General features: G+C 45.1%; 1 protein-coding gene across 2 annotated transcripts in view; it reads left to right on the plus strand.

Moving 5' to 3' along the window:
- Positions 1-365: 365 nt before the first annotated feature.
- The window catches only part of KCNJ16 (potassium voltage-gated channel subfamily J member 16), a 31,829-nt gene continuing 14,847 nt past the window's right edge, over positions 366-17,347 (plus strand). The window contains exons 1-2 of one of the 2 annotated variants that reach the window (XM_027691643.1): positions 366-438; positions 10,923-11,025. The gene's annotated coding sequence lies outside the window, so the exon portion shown is untranslated. The remainder of the gene's footprint in view (positions 439-10,922; positions 11,026-17,347) is intronic. The other variant, XM_027691642.1, reaches the window with a different exon arrangement.

The following is a 17,347-nucleotide window of genomic DNA, read 5'->3' on the forward strand; positions in this document are numbered from 1 at the left end:
AACTTAAACCTGTTTATTCTAAAGTTTTCTATCTGTGGGTAATTCCAAATCTGGGGCCGTGTGTAAATATTTGAAGTACCATTTGAATTATGAAGGGCTTTTATCACCTGGGAGAATTTCCTGCTTCTCATGTTTTCAATCCTAACCTGGATGTGCACGGGGGACTCCAGGTTTGTGCTGAGGGGAGACAGGGAAGGGGCTGAAGAACATTCCATTCCTTTCCCTGTTTCTCGAGATTCCAGCAGTTTGCTGAGCAGCCCCTCGGAGTTTGCTCACAAGAACAAACTGGAGTAAATGTTTAACTTGAGCCTTTGGAGTTTACAGCTTGTTCCTTTCTTGATTATTAACCCAGCCCCTGTTTTTCTTTACAGTTGCACAGCTGCTGGACACGGGAGACAAAGGACCCTTGAGAGAACTTCCCGTGGTGGCACAAGAGAGGTAAAGTACCTTTTGTCTCCTTTCCATACCTGTGCAGGGGAGAGCAGGGGCTCATTCCTGTGTTCTGTCAGGGCACAACAACCTGCCAGCAGCAATCCACCTTTGATTGTGTCTTTTTGAATTAAATCACTAGATACATCCAGCTGATTTCATCCTCATTGGACTCAAACTGAAGGAGTGTCTTTATCCCCAGTGCCAGAGTGCACTGGGAGTTTATTTGGTCATTCACATGCTCACAAAAACACACTCTCTGCTTTCCACCACCTTTTTCTCCACAGCAATAGCCTTGTCTTTGCATTTATTTTTCCCTTCCTAACAGTTTTTCTGTACTGCTCAAATTTGTAAAGATCTGTATCATCTTCTCCTGTCACCTTAACCACGGGAAGATCTGTGTTTGCACCAGTCCTTTCTCTGAGCTCACACAAACCATCTGTACCATTTGTCTTTCATTCATCCTGCACCCTTGTTTTTTTTAACCTGCTCTTGGGTAAAGTGAATTCTAGAAGAAAACTCCTTGGTGAGGCAGGTGCCACCAGCAGAGTACAGAAGGGACAGGGACACTTATCTGAGTTGTTCTGGTTACTGTGTCAATACTGTGTGAATATTTGTTTTAAAATAATGTTATATATGTGTGTGCTGTGTGGTGGCTTTATTTACAGAGAGAAGGGTTCACTTGCACAAACCTTTTTTTTTTCATTTGCTGTGACATAAATTTACATGGAAAATAATGTAATTGAACTTTAGGCAAAGTAGTGCACCAAAGGAAATTTGAGTGAAGATCAAGAGTGGAGGTTAAAACAAGGACTTAAAGATTTCCAAAAACTAACTGTTCATTGTAACTACAAATTAACTAAATGTTGCATATTTTTGGGAACAGTAACATTTTAATAGAAATGGGTTTTACAAACTTTGGTAAAAGAAGAACCAAATTGTTCCTGTTTCCAGCTGCCCAGAAATCCATTTTACTCCAGGAGTAAATATTTTAGGACAGGTCTGATGTCCACCTAAGCAAAAAACATCTCAGCCCTGGTGCATTATTTAAGAGCATCCTCCTCTCTGTACTTCTGCCTCTGTGTTGCCTTGGGAGACAGACTCTGATATTCAAATATTGGTGGAATAAATTAAGATGTATTGGAGGAATGTCAACATAGACCCAAGTCACCACGAAAATCTAAATCATAACACAGAAAAAAATAACTGAGGAGTTGCAGGATTTCAAGAGATGAAAATGTTGGTGAGGAAATAGGTGGGAAGTCGGTTGAGAAGCTTTGAACCTGTTTCTACAATGGCCAAAGACAGATGTTGCAATTTACTCAAAGATTAAGAGATAAACAAGCAAAGAAAACAAATCCAAACACAAACCTGTTCTCTAAAAGAATGGGAGAATTGGCAAGTGGATAAAGAACCTTGTGCCTGCCCAAAGGTGACCTGGGTCAGCAGAGGAGGAATTTGCCATTTTTTTTTTATCAGGAGTTTAATGTTTGTTGAAAGTCCACAGATTTCTCCATTTCCTGAGCACTTTTTGTCCCAATCTGACAATTCTGCAAAGCATATATTGGACTTTAAACACATTTGCCTGCCTTGTTCTGGGTGCTGCAAAGTGCAAGTACAGACTGTGGCATCAAAAGGGGAAGGAGGGCTTTGTCAGGGAGCCAAGGAGCCACTGGAGCAGTGAGAACTGGAATTCTCAGGAGAGGACACTCCTGAGAGCTGGGGAAAGTTTCCTGTTGGTGAAAGAAAAAAAAAAGGAACCAGAGGAGATGTTCATTGCTCTCTCCTGGCTAATCCAGTCAAACTGCCTCAACTCAGCTTGAGAACTGAAGCAGTTAAAGAAAAAAGCGGAAAAGGAACTTACCAGAGGGATCTTCCAGAGGAGAAGGTGGGAAAGGAGAAAGGGCTCAATTTTATACTGCCTGTCTCAAAAGCAGACAAGCTCCCTGTGTCTGAGTTAACTTCTGGCTCTGTTGGTGTGACAGCAGCAAGAATCCAGGTCCTGTTGGACCTGGAGCCCTGGAGGGGTTTTGGTTCATTGGTTGCTTGTGTTTTAGTTGGGAATTTTTTTGGGTGGAATATTCAGGGTTTTTTTGTTTTTATTGTTTTCTAGTGCGATTCTAGGAGCCACTTCCAAAACCACTCTGGTGATAATAAAGGATAGGATACATTGGATTTCACCTTATTGTGCTTCAGAGATGTACAAACAGAGAGCAGAAAAGCCTCATTTTCCACCCCGTGGCCTCATCCAGGCTCGGTGCCACTGTCATGACAATGAATAGATTAGACTTTCTTGGGGGAAAAAAAAGTGCTAATCAGTAACTGCTTTTTATGCCTCACTCCAACTTCTCATCTCCTGTAAAACTCCAGAGCAAAAGAGTCCATTGGCTCCCAACAATGTGTGGCACCAAGTGTCAAAATGCCCTGGTAATCACAGAAATAACAATTGCACTGTCCCATGATATGATCAGGCTTACTTTTTCAGAATATAATGATGTTAAAACAAATGGAATTACGTTGCTTTTCCTTTTTTTAAGTCAGTAAATTCCAAAAGAGGATTTGCCCCATTTTTTACAATGTGCTTAAGGACTTAGAGAGCACGATCCAGTGCAGATTTATCAGGGGCATGAGGGGCTGGCACAAGGCAGCCTCTGCTTAGAGCTGCTCTCTGCCTCTTCCTTCTGCTGCAGGAGGAGGTTTTTCATCTTAATCATGATTCTCCAGGGTTCTTTTATTGCCCAGAAAAAAATGATAAACTCTTGACTATAAACAGCAAAGAAAACCGTCATTATGGACAGGACCTAGAAAACATGAATTGCAGAAAATATCTCACCAACATCTCTAGTGGAAGGTTTTCCCTTCTTTTTGTTGACATGGTCAGTGAGAATATTTCCAGTGAGTTCAGAGGATGTTCCATGGAATCCCAGTGTCTCTCTGACTCTGCCCTTCTGCTGGTAATTCCGTCCTTGCTGTGCTGTCAGAGCTGCTCAGGATCTCTGAGCTCTGCAAAAAAAGCTGTTTGGGAATCATGTAGTAAAGTGCCAGCCCTTGAGTCCAAGGATGAAAAGTCTGGGGTGGTGGAAAGCAGGAAAATTAATGGGTGTTAGGGAAGGGAGATCCTGCAGCGTTTGCTGTTATGGATATTGGAACCAAACACGCAGGCTGGGACGGATAAAACCTCCTCAAGGAAACAGGGATTCTGTTCAAACAGAGGGAGCATTCAGGAAGGGCACCTTAGACCTTTACAATGCTTCATTTGATAACCCAAAACTAATATTTTACTGAAAATAGTTTTTAGATAATCTTTTTCTGCTACCTCAAAGAAAAAAAAGCACCTTTTCTCTCTGTATTCTTTCAGTGCTGATGAAAGGGCTCAGTAAGAGCATCCAGAGAAAGGATTTTGTAGCTGGGGCCTTGGGCACATTTTCAAAATTCAGACACTTTCACCTCGTCTTTTGTTCCCAGCTCCAATTCCGAAAATCCTCTTAGGTTAATTTGTTTTCCAGCACGAAACCATATGAAACTTAAACCACCAGAAAGGCTTTTTTCCCTCTTTTTTCCCTGTCCGGGGCGGCAGGCTGAGCTCACCCGCTCGGTGCGGGGGATGTCTGTGGTTTCCCTTCCAGCGCTGCCGGAGCCTCCGTGGTGCTGAAGGGACAGCGCCGGGTGTTTCCCACTCCTTTTACACAAAGGGAGAAGATGCCCAAGCGCTTCCACGGCATTTTCTGGAAGAAAACTTGTCCAAAGCAGTGTTCCTGCCCCGAGGCTTGTTTTACTACAGAGTCACAGAGTCGCTGAGGTTGGAAAAGACCTTTAAGGTCGTCGATTCCAGCATGACCCCAACATCGCCAAGGCCACCATGACATGTCCCCAAGTGCCACACCCACACTGCTTTTCAACCCCTCCAGGGATGGGGACTCCACTGGACAGCCTGTGCCAGGGCTGGGTAATGTTTTTTGGGGGGGAAATTCCTCCTAATATCCAATCTAAATCTCCCCTGGATGACTCGAGGTTGTTTCCTTTTGTCCTATCACTTGTTACTTGGGAGAAGAGGTGGATCCCCATCTCTCTCCACCCTCCTGTCAGGGAGTTGTACAGAGTCAGAAGGTCCCCCCAGAGCCTCCTTTTCTCCAAGATGAGCCCCCTGAGCTCCTCAGCCACATCTCATAGCATTTGTGCTCCAGACCCTTCCCCACCTCTGCTGCTCTTCTTTGGAGTCCAGCACCTCAGTGTCTACAGACAATGCCTACAATGCTCCACAGAACTCAGGTTCACCTCCCTCGCAGAAAATACTGAGATTTAAAGTCTCCCAGCAGTGCTCAGTGCCCCCAGCAACGGGCTGTTGAGCTGCTTTACCAACACAGGGCAAAGACTTGGTGTCCAGCCTGAATTGCCCGGAGCTTAATGAGGTGGGACACACGTTCCTCCCGGTGCTGAACTGCTGCAGGGGGGTGTTGGGTGTTGTTGAACAGCTGCTGGATTCTGCCCTGCAGGGAAACCTCTTTCGGGGTTGTATTTTGGGTTGTAAAGTTTGCAGCTCTGCCCAGGGAACAGCAAAGGCACGGGGCTGGGCTGGATTATTCGGAATGTTCAGTCACACAGAACAATAACCATAAAACAAGGGGTCATGGGCTGGCTGGGCCCAGGGACAGAAAGCACAGGTCACCCTGAGGGCAGGAGCAGCAATACCTGCTCTGAGCAGTGCTCAGAGCCCATTAACAGTCACCCTCTGGCCCGTGGGACTGGCTGGATCCAGGTAGCTCAAAAATAGTGCAGCACTAGTGGAGAGACCGTACTCATGCAATGGGAGGTTCTGGGAGAGGTTTCCTGGCTCACTAAGGAATCCAGTACAAATGTGAGGGGAAATTCAGATTTTTTTCTTCTTCAAATACTTGGGAAAAAAACAAGCTTTCTGATTCTTGGTGTCACCTTTAAGGCCAAGGGGCCAGCTTTGTGGTTAGCAAGGGCTGGGCTATTTCTATTTATCAAGGATCCCATTTGAATTCCCCTGCCAAGGACTGAATATTTAGGATTTCCATAGCAACACATTTCTGAGCCCATATTACAGTCAGACTGACGCTGTCAACTGATCCAGGGATGCAGGAGGCAGGGGCTGAATTTATTCAAGCAATCACATTCTCTTTTCCAAGGCTAATGCACATGAATACTGAGGCAGCAAACTGAATTGACAGGGATTCCATCCCGATGAACATGTATAATGTTCCAGCCTTGGAGAGTAGCATTTAATTGATGAGAGGGATTATATTTACATAGCAATTATAACAAAGCCAAGGTTGGCCTTATGTGAAAGACTATTTGCTGTAATATCTTGGGGCTTGGTTGTCCAGGAAAACTGTTCCTTTATGGGCAAGGAAAAAAAAAAAGAGAACAGATGCACTCAGCCCTTTCTTTTCATACTCTGCAAATATTCCAAGAAACCAGCTCAGGAGTCACAATGTGGTTGCCTTGGCTACACACATTAATTTACTCCATTATAACTCAGATGCTGATTGTTTAACCCCCCAAAGTATTAATAGTTAGTCCCTGCTGTCCTCAGATGGCTGTTCAGGGGCCGATGGAAATGAGTAAGGGCTCATTCTAAATCCCACATAAGTCAATGGGCATCTCTCTCCCCATTTAATTCAGAGCTGGAATTAGCCATCCCCGCTGCACTGCCCTTAAATATTGATTTTTTGTCCTCAAGACACCTTTGCAAGGTAAGGCAATGCCACTGACTCAGGTCACAGGTGGAAAGCTGGGGCTGGAAAGGTGACCTCAGAATCACCCAAAAGTCCTGACCCTCATGACCCCTTCAGTCTGGATTTCTCTCCATGGAAAGGTGCATGCCCAAGTTTTGCTCCAACACAGAAGTGGATTCAGGAGAAGGAAAGCAGCTGGACCTTAGAGAACTTCCCACCCTGTAGTTCTGTGCAGCCAGAGACCAACAGGGGTACCCAGGTCTTTCCTTACAGGGCCTGGCATGGAGCTCAGTTCTGCTGGTGGATCTGGGAACAAGAGGGTGGTGAGGAGCCCAAACCATCCTTGATTTGTGGCAGGGCAAGGAGAAATCTGCCTGACACTGGTGTTGAGTGCTCGGAGTTCCTGTAACGCCGAGAGGAACCAAGGGCTCAGAAGCCCAACAAAAATTCCACACTCACCTTTCTTGGCTGACACACAGGGGGCCAGGTCCTGGCATCCTTAAATCCCCAGATGGCCAGAAGTCCTTGTCTTTCTCTTGAACTCTGCCAACAGACACTGGTTTAGGTCCATCTTGGTTAGTACAGGAGGAGGATCTCCCCTACCTGAGGATATACTGAGGTGTCTTGAGTCTTTTACCACAAAAAAGAGCTTTTTTTCTCTTAATCCAAGCTTTCACTGCTCTTAGTCTTCCTGACATGGAAATTTTCTCCTTAACTGGCATTAGAATTAACTTGTTGACATCATTAACAAAGCACATAATAGATGACTGAAGTGCTCTGATATTTATCTTCAGGTCAACAGCTCTTGAGACTCCAGAGGCAAATTAGAAAAAAAGCATAGGCTCTTTATTAGCAGAACTTAATTTAACTGTATTTAAACTTCATTAAGGAGTAAAAAAAAATGACCTTTCTTAATGCACTCTTGCTTTATAAAGTATGAAATGAGAATATTAGATTAGTTTGATCCTGGTTCTTATTATGCACACACAGTAGAGGAGAATGCAAAAATTCCCTCCTTCAGTTAGGTCCTCTTGGATGTCAAATCAAAGACCAGGTGCTCCACAACCCATTTCCTTTCTTCAGTGTTTTATGTTTCCTAGCCTTGTAACTCTCCCCAGGAAACCAGCAGAAATCTTAATTTCTTACCCCCCAGTCCCTGCCTAAAGTAACAGCTCTGGTCATTTAAACAATCCAGCACGTGTTCCTCCACTGTCTGCACCTCATGCTGTCCAGAAATGGGGATGTGGTAAGAAAAAACCATGGAGGAGAGGAAAGGAAATGACATTAACCTTTTCCATCTGATAAATAAGGGCTCTATTCAGCTGCAATAATCCACATCCTTCCCTAGAGATGCAGTTAATGTAATACCTGAGGGCTCAGTTCAGTTAAAATGATTTCCACGCTGGCCAGCTGATTTCTTGGTGAATTATTCAGTCCCCAGACCGAACCATTCTCCCTGTGCAACAGCACATGGAGAAGGACTGGAGCCCTCCTGTTGCTCCCAGCAGTCTGAAAGACCTCTCAGAGGGTCTGGGACACCCACATGGTTTATCTGTGCCCCCCAACAGGAATTTTGGTGTTGATTTTCATGGCACCACCAGCCTGTAAGCGCTGAAGATCCCACACCTTGCCCCATTTGCTTCTCTTCTCTGCAGGGCTTTCTCCCTGCCCTGTCAAACCTTCAGCAATAAAAAAATTGCCTTACAGGCAATAAAAAAACCAGTTTGGACTTCAAATGGGTGGAAATTCAGAGCAACAAACTCAGCAACAGCAAGAAAGTTGAAAGCTGAGAAACCACAGCCCGGGTTGTGCACGTGGCTGCTGGGTTTGGGGTGAGGATGTGGATCAGGGTGGCCTGGGGGGATCCACACCCCCAAAAAATAACAACTGGAGCTGAACTGTGGGGTTTTGTTTCCCTTTCTCCCTTTGCAGTACACAGGTGGCTCCAGTGGGAGTGGGATCTGCCCAGTTGGTGACAAGGGATGTTTGAGTGCATTGAGGGAGATGTTTTCAAGGCAGGCCAGGGAATCAGGATATGAAGATCCACTTGTAAATCCACGGGAAACACTGGAGTGACATGAAAATCTCAGCTTTATCTTACCTGTATTGATCCACAGTCGACTGAAAGCCATGGGAATCTTGTCATTAGTATCAAGACATTTTGAACTAAGTTCCCACATTATGAGACACATTCCTTCCTTTTTTTTTTCTTTTCTTTCTTTTTTTTTTCTTTTCTTTCTTTTTTTTTTTTTTTTTTAGATTTTAGGGAGTGTACCTAATTGAGCACAATAAACCAGAGTTGTATGCAATTTTGCAACCTTTCTGATGGTGTAATGAGCTCTGCTCCGAGGGTTCATTACTGGGCTGCCTCGAAACTTGCTGGTTAAACAGGAAAAACAAGAAATCTGACCTCGCTCTGGTGTTTAATTGAAGTGCATTTGTTGACTGGTTTTAAGCTCTTGTAGCAACTGTGTTTGCTGAGAACTGAGGGGCAGCTCTTGGCGTGATGCACCTTTAGCTCCCGGGGCAGACACAGCCTTGACACACAAACCCATCCTGCTCCAGGCTTGGGCTGGGACTGGGCAGGAAGCTAAAGCTGGAGATTGGCATATTCTCCCTCATGGCCACGTTCCTCAGCTTCTCCCCCTCTCCAGGACCCCACAGGAGAGTCAGTTCATGGGGGGGAATGTGCCACAGGTGAAGCAAGAGCATTGTGCTGGGCATGGTTTTGGTGCTGGGGCAGGTAACGTGAGTCAATAATGAGAATAAACCCCTTTGAGTCTAAAAGATCTTAAAGATTCAGCCAGTGTGGATCTCCAGGCTCGTAATTCCAAGAAGGGAGGACTGAGAAGACTGCTGTAAATCAGTGCCAAAGCAAACTGCAGCTGGATCTCTCTGCCAGTGCATCTCCCTTTGATAGGGTGACCCTGAGACTGAGGAGTGCTTAATGCTCTGCATTCTCATCCCTATCCCATCTGCAGTAGGAATTAAGGCAGAAACCTGATGTGTGTAACCTTAAGAACAGTTTCTCACCTCAGACCCCCTCAGCAGGCACTAGGGGTGCAGCTCTAGTTCATTATCACTGGATTTCGGGGCTGGTCTGAGCCAGTTTTGTCTGGATTCAGGTAACTCCTTCCACTGGAGCATTCACGTTATCTCGCTGGAGATCTTAACTAGGGAGCTGAACACGATTGAGAACAGTTGCCTGATAAAAGAGGCAGAGAGCAAATACATTCTGCAGGAGACAGGGAATGGAAATCAGTCCTGGGATAGATGGACATGGCCCTCCCCTGGCAGAGGAGACAAAGCTGAGCTTGCAAGAGGTGAAACCAGACATTTTTAGATATGATGTCATACTGATTTTGTGTGATACCCGCTGAATTCACCTCTAATCTAGCTCACTATAATTTTAATTTAAACTGGCTGGGTGTTTTTTCCAAGAGTTTGGAACACTTTTGGCTTTGAGGAGGTGTTACAGGCAGGGTTGGAACTCCAGCCCTGTGATGCAGGTAAACGAAGCCTCTGAACCTTCATTGTTACAGCCCAGCTGCAAGTCTGACCCAGAGGAGACAGGATTCTATCCAAGGAGTCTGGGATGCAAATTTATGCAGATGACAGTCATTAGTCTACTGTATATTTGTATTTGTTTGCTTGAAACAGCGGGGGAGGGAGAGGCAGCTACTCTGCAGAGAACATGGAAATTGCAGATTTGTGCCCAAACTGCCAACTTAAGGAAAGCAGCAGAGAATGAAAGACCTGCCTGTCAATTCTGTTGGTAGATTGCAGGGAAGTGGGAGGGCAGAAGATATTTCAGGCCCAGCCACCAACCTCTTGGCTCCTCTTTCTTGGCATTTATTAACAAATCCTTGTGCCACGAGCGCCCAGAAGCAAAGCCAGGAGGGCACAGGCAGGAGCAGCAAAGCCGTGCACAGAATTAGGAGCAGGGAAAGTTCATTTGTCAGGGCCCTAATCTGAAAACCCTCTCTGAAAAGCTCGGGGTGAGATCTCTGCATCTCTGAAAGGCTCTGTTCAAACACTTGGTAGCAGAGCAGTTCCCAGGAATGTCCAGGTGAGCCAGAACACTTGTGGAAGTGGAAGCACACATGGATAGTGGGCTCTGTGCTGCATCCACCTCTTTTCCCTCTGACCTTGTTTCTGTGGCCAGAGTGGTCTGCTAAAAACCTCCCCCTCTCACACCTCAGGTGACAGGGACAGAAGGTGAGCTGCTCTCTGTACAACCAGCTCAGAGGATGGAGCAAAATAGGATTTTCAAATCACCTGCTTTCTGCTGGGGGTGCAGGTTGGCAGCACCTGAGGGCTCCTGGGGGGAAAATGAGGACTTCAGACATCTCCTGGTGACTTTTATTACACCCAGTGGTGGTAGGATGCAGGGATAAAACCCAAAGCACAAAGATATCTGTGCTGCCTGCAAAGAGCTCTTTCCACCTGTGCAAAAATTCTCTTGTCAAGGCTGCCTTAAAGGGGTTGTTGGATCAGTTATCAGGGAAATGGGAAAAATTCAGGGTCAAGTTAGCTCCTGGTGTAAATCCTTCGTTTGCTTCATACCTATTGCAAAGTAGACCTTGAGCCTTTTGGAGAAAAGCAGTTGGAAAACTGCTGGGCTCCCAAAAGTAGCATATTTCTCACCTCAGTTCTGATGTGCTGAAAGGATGGGATTTTCTGTGAACTTTTCCCAAACAGTCTTGCTTTTTTTTTTGCCTTTTTTTTTCCCCTTCTCTTTGAGAGGGGGAGGAGTTGTGCCTAAAAAAAACAAACCCAACCTGTCCTCCTCAGCTCTGCCAACCTGTCAGTCCAGCCATGCAAGAGAGAGAGACAGAGAAAAAGAAAGGAGGAGGGAGTGAAGCAGAGATTCTCTCAAACCTCAGCAGGCACTAAGGTAAAGGCCATTTCTCACTTCCTTAATTGCGCTTTTCTCTGTGTCTGTTTATGTAAACAGAAATTCTGTTACCTTAGAGAGCTTTAAACTAAGTCAACGACCTGTGTGGGAATCAACTGCTTACCTTGTTTAACTGGGAGGGTGTTTTGATGTAACCTGGCAGCTTTTTATGGTTGTTGTTTGGAAACACAGTTTCTGGATCTGAAATTCAGAAGGAGAGTTGGTGTTCATTTGAATATTAAAAAGAGGCAGAGCTCTGGTGCTTGTTTGGGGGGATATTAAGCTGTGTGATTTCAGGGCTGAAGCCTCTAATTACTGCAGATCGGGGGAAGAACTTGTTAGAGGAGGGAATTCCTTCCAAAGCTGCCAATTGCAGCTCTCACACCTTTTCCTGGAGGATTTGGTGTCAGCCACTGGTGGGGATGGGATGTGAGACCACAGGGAATGTGGGGCTGATCCAGCCTGGCAGTTCCTCCTCTCCTTTCTGTGCCTTTCTGGAGGGGTTTTAGAAACTTGTCATTACCAGGGGAGGTGCAAAGCCAAGGTGCAGCAAACCTGCCCTCCCGAATTCTTGAGTCAGGAGGGCAGAGCAGCACTTCGAGCTCATCCCAGGGAAATTGAGGGTTGCAGACTGTGAGAAAGGCTGGCTGAAAGGAGGGTGAGTCAGAAGAACCACTGTGCCCCAGAGCCTGCCTTGGGAACCTGCTCTGAGCAACCAATTTGTTGGAACTATTGTGGCAGAGAGAGCCTGGGAGTGAAGGCCTAAAATACAACAATAGGCACAATTTTGTTAGATCTGAGTGTCTGGTTGAGGACCTGTGTGAATGTGCACAAAGAATCTGCTGAGAGAGTCTGACCCTTGGTGTGCCACGAAAATCTGCAAACAAAGGTGAGAGAGGAAGAATCCTGTTCATCCACCTCAGAAATCCCCCTGTTTCTGTATTTCCAAATCCTCAGCAAACATTATAAGCTGCTCTGAAAACTCTGTAATACCTCTGTGAGTCGGCTGAGGCTCTGGGAAGGTCGTGTAGGAGGCAGAGTGGAGGACAGGATTTCCTTCCCTTGCTGTATATTTGGAGTTTTCACTCCTGCAGCCAAGGTGTGCCTGCTGAAGGATCACCTGTCTGCTAACACCAACCTGCCAGACAGGACAGGTTGAAAGATGGCAGAGAAAGACAATACAGCTGACATGTTGCTCCCTGAATGGGTTGGAATGTGTTTGCCAGGGGTTTGGTTACACAATCCTGGCTTCTGCATCCTCCTTGCTGTCAAACTTCCTCAAACGCTGGTGCCTGTGCCGTGGTTTTGGATCAAAGCTCTGCTCCCATGGCAGTGACCAGCACAGAGCTGTGAGCCTGGGAAGAGGATAGAGAGGATCCAGACTAGAGAGGGGTGGTCTGTGAGGGGATCTGTCCAGATAAAAATGTTTGCAGTGGCCTGGTGTTCCATCACTTTGTTCTGGGGCTGTGGTGTTCTGGGAGCGTCTGCTGGTGTTCCCTATGACCCCTGACTCATTCCCCGAGGGAGTGGTGACACAGAGTGAGACTCTAAGCTTTCAACACACAGAAGAAATTCTTTTACAGACAGTGGGTTTTGTAGTATTATTATGAGCTTTTCTGCTAGAGCCAGAGTGAAGAGGGAAGTACTTTTCCAAGTGAACGTAGGAGATGGAGAAAAAGAAGTGAATACTTCAGTTTTGGAGGGGATAAACCTTCCTACTCCTGGTTACAGTAACAGAAATCAGTCACTGAAGGAAGGAAAGGAGGAAAATCCTGTAACTTTCATGATTTGCAAAGACTTCATTGACTAATCTCACATCAATTCTGCATCTTTTTACTCTCTTCTCTCTTCTCTCTTCTCTCTCTTCTCTTTTCTCTTCTCTTCTCCAACAGGAGGGAAGGGCTGTCAGAAATACAAGTTCTTACCAAGATCTCTCTATCTGTCACTCTGGAGGCAGCAAGAGCAGGGACTGATGTATTGATCATTTCTCCAGGAAACTGTTTCTGAAGAGAAAAACTTTTGCAAAGGGCATGTTACCAGAGAAAAAAAGGTTAAAATCTGAGAAGCCCTTCTGCCAGAAGAGGTTCTGAATAGCTCTGGGAAAGTTTGATTGGAAAATACTTCACGCTCAGAAAGTTTCTGCTAATTCACCGTGCTCAGTGTTCTCTGGTGACTAAGATTCTCTAGACTGGATGATGATTTACCCTCTTTCTTTTATTAGTCACCAATATTCTCACCACAAACTTTTGGTGAAAAGCTTGGTAACAGAGCACCCCTTTCCAGGAACTTGTTGTGCAATTTAACAGCCATATGATAAATACAAAGGAGCCAAGCAAACAAATACAACCTCAGCCTTCTGTTTGCTATTTAAATTGGGTTCAGAGCGTGATCTGATTCTTCATCTTTTCATCCAGTGTAAAAGCAGACTAGTTGTCCATCCTGTCTGCACATGCTGTAACTCAAGAAGTCACTGTGCTGCGTTTCACAAGGAACTGTTCATTTTTGTTGTCTGGTTCCTCTTTTTAGAGCAGTTAAATTCCTGTTTTGAGAGTGTAGAATAATCCTCAACTACTCAAATGTTATTTGTGGTGACACATTGGGTTGGAGAATTGGAAGAGTGGAGAGTGTTTCAGCCCTTAATTTCCTGTGGAAAGATTCAGCTAAGGAGCCATTGAATTTTGGGTTTCTCTGTGCTGTCATGGTAGGGGAGAGTAGGTCTATACCTCCCTGAGAAGATCTAAGAATTGACATTTGATAAAAACCAAGTCTGGGAAACAAAGTGAAAAGGGGCAATTTCAGTGAACAACCGTTTTTCAGACAAGTTTTCCTGCACCTCGAGGGAAAACCAAGACAGGGCTTCACTGAGCAGTGTGAAATGAAGATAATGCACATTTTCTGACTGGCTTTGTCCCACTCAGAGACAGCTCAGAGCGAGACAAATCCCAACAATGGAGGTGATGTTCACTTCAGAAAAGGAGATGCCATAAAACACAGGCTACTTTCCACCAGAAATCTCAGTGGGAAAATTCAAGTATTTCTGTTTCCACTCGCAAGCCTTAACCAGCTGCTTGACTATTAATGAAAATCCTTTTAGTTTTCCACAACTCGGAGAGAACTCTTTCCAGGAGCTGCCTGTGGTGAGATTTCTAGTGCACTCCTGCTTTGGATAGACTAAGAATATTAATCTTTTCATGGTATTTTGTTGCCACAGCTACTTATTCTTCGAAGAAATGAGGCAATTGGTGCCTTATGCAAAAAAATCCCGAGTAACCCTCAAACAGCTTCTGTTGTTCAGGTCTCAGAAAGATTTGATTTAGACTTATTCAATGGGAGTAAGTAATTAGTGCTTTGCTTTATCTCCACGGGTCTGTTCAAAGGGAGTTAAGTGATTGGTGCAGCAGAGTTTTGGATGGAGGTGCAGTTGCCCTGGCAACAATCGGGATTGAAATCAGAACCTTTTGAGCAGCCAGTGGAATGTGGTTCCACTCGGATGACAATAGGTCAGAGCATTTTAATGGGTAAAAATGTAATCCAGTACAATAGGATTTATTGCCACTATGACATCAGATTGACACTCTTCCTGCGAGTTCTTTAGCTTGTGACAGACTTCGACTGAAATCTGTTTAGTGGAAAAACTTGTAAAATGCCATTAATCATTTTGTTTTCCAAATCAACCACAGCCTGTGTGTCTCGGGGGGTTTAGAGGGAATATCTTCCAAGTGAGTGAAATTCAACCTCTCTGCACAAAGCCCTAATGAATGGCTGTTCTGGACACAATAAATGGTTCTAAGAACTAAAGGCTTGTTTCTGCAGGGTGCTGAGTGCACTGGTCCAAGTCCATTGGAGAACTTCCTCACTTGCTTAATTTTATACTAACAAAATAGTTTCCAGTGATTTCCAGGATGGTTATTCATGCTCTTAAACCTGATTGTATTTGCTGACAGACAAGACCTTGCAGGATTAAGTCCTAAACTAACACTGGAAGAAAAGATTCCCTGTTCAGTATGGGCAAGGGCAGGGGACAATATTTCATCCCTTCTGCTGACACTTTTCCAGCTGCTGCAATAATGATCCTTTTATTCTGGAGGATCCCAGAGTTCTGTCTGAGCTAAGAAAATGCAGCCACAGCTCAGGGCAACAATGCATAGGAGCAGGACAGGAGGGTATGTTGCCTGAAGCTTTAAGGAAATAGCAGTTTAGGGCACCAAAATCTGCTTCTCCACCCTGAAGCCAAAAGCACAGAAGGCTTGGGGTGTCACCAGGGACCTCTGTCACACTTAGAAAGCCAGAGTCATCTATTCTGGTGACACAGCAGCAGAAATGGCCCTTAACACTCATTACAGGTGGGTGCCCTGTGAACCTTTCACCAATTTTCCTGTCAAACAGACGCAGGTCACTCTCATTCATTTGGTTTTAATACGAAAAGCAGATTTTTCTCAATGGCGTGGCTGGTGCCATGCACATCCTTTCATTGTTGCTGTAATGACAATAAAGCTCCAAGCCCGTAACTGTTCCTCTCCTGGCAATTAGTTGTGGAGAACAATCGAGCCAGACAATGACACGACCTGCTTCTTGTCTTCCTCAATGGGAAATGGGCTTGTGAGGATGTTCATAAACAGCCAAGGCAGAGAGTGATCTCAGAGCTGAGTTTTACACAGGGAGAACAAAGAGATCCCAGGCCCTGATTTGAAAAACACCCCGAGAACCAAACCAATGGTGTGATATCATAATTCCCAACCCACGTCACGGCGTTGCTGGAACCCACTCACAGCTGTCAGACCTCGCACACGATGTTTGTGCCGGCGGCACCGGGACATAACTTCACCTCTGCAGCGTCCACGAGGGCTGGACATCCATCCCTGCTCCTTTCCATGGGATGTGCCGGGACATCCCTGCTCTCGGAGCGCTTTCCCATTGTTACAGCACTCCTGGCTCCCTGCCAGGACCTTTGAGGTCTCCTTTTTACTCTCCTCGACCTGCGCTTTCTCCCCTTGAGCCTCAGCAGCGTCGCGGTTGCCCCCAAACTAAGACACACCCGAGTGCTGGGGTTTGTTTTCCATTATTTTAAATTTTTTCTGTGGGAAACACCACTCCGTGCTTTTCACAGGCTTCATCTCCCGAGGATCTGTTCCTTCAGGGGTGCACAGGGCTTAGCACCATACGGAATGTTCCCGAGGAGGCAGGAATGCCACCGGGCCGAGCTCGTGATCCGGGGCTGGTCAGGCCTTTGCTGGTGATTTGAGGTTTAATTAATCACCTTTGACTTTTTGGACAACTCCAGCTCAGTGGCTTTAAAAGAGATGCTTTAACTCGATTTTGATCAGTAAAAACAGCACTAAAAATGACCCAGGGAAAATACAGGATAAAACATCTCCCACTTAGGCTGTGTGTATTGCTTCTGAACTTAATTTTAATTTTGTTGACCAATCATTTATACACCTCCCAGCTAATTTGGAGTGGGTCAGGGGGCAGTGGAAGTAAATTTCAAAGCAGGGTGACATTCTCTTTAGTCTTGCTCTTGTCTCTGACGACAGCACCCCTGTAAAGTTAGTGTGTAATAAATGAGACTTTTGTTTCATGGGTCCATAGCACCTACGAGGCAAAAGAGCAAAGCTGTTTCTCAAAACATGGGAATTGCTTTGGTAATAAAATCAACCCTACTGCAGTCTAGATATCTTCATTTCTGGAGTGTTGACATTTGTAATGTAGCAGATTTTTATTTGATGTATTTTTGTTAACACGGCCTCGATAAGATCTGCTGCTTGTTCGCAGTGTTTGCCTTCGAGAAGTGAAACAGGAAAAACACGGCTGACTGAGCAGGTTCTTGACAAACATCTTGGAACGAGCTGAACCTCCCTAAGTAGCTCCTTCACTCGGTAGTGCTGAGTGAAAATATTCCACACAAAGGGCAACCACAGAGGTCCAGGTCACGGAGCATGAGGGAAACACAGTCACCCTCTCTGCAGGTCACTGGAAGACAAAAATCCTATTTGAAAAAATCCTTAAATTCAATTTTTTAATTGAAGACAACATTTACATTTATTTCTATATGTATTTATATATATTTATATATATATGTGTGTTCATTTTTTTTTAATACTTATATATCTTTATATATGTGTGTGTATTGTTGTTTTTTTTTTAATAAGTGCTGCCATTTTTGGAAACAGATATTTTGAACAAAAAAAAAAATATATTAATTACCCCTTAGGCAGCTGAGGGATTTGCTGATAAATTCATTATGGTGGGACTGAGACACCAGCCTGTTGCATTCCTCCAGTGGTTCATGGCAGAGCCTCCAACAAGTATTTTTCCTCTCTGG

Source organism: Neopelma chrysocephalum, unplaced genomic scaffold (genome assembly GCF_003984885.1).
Source record: "Neopelma chrysocephalum unplaced genomic scaffold, ASM398488v2 Primary Assembly neopelma1_84, whole genome shotgun sequence".
NCBI classification, from domain to species: domain Eukaryota; kingdom Metazoa; phylum Chordata; class Aves; order Passeriformes; family Pipridae; genus Neopelma; species Neopelma chrysocephalum.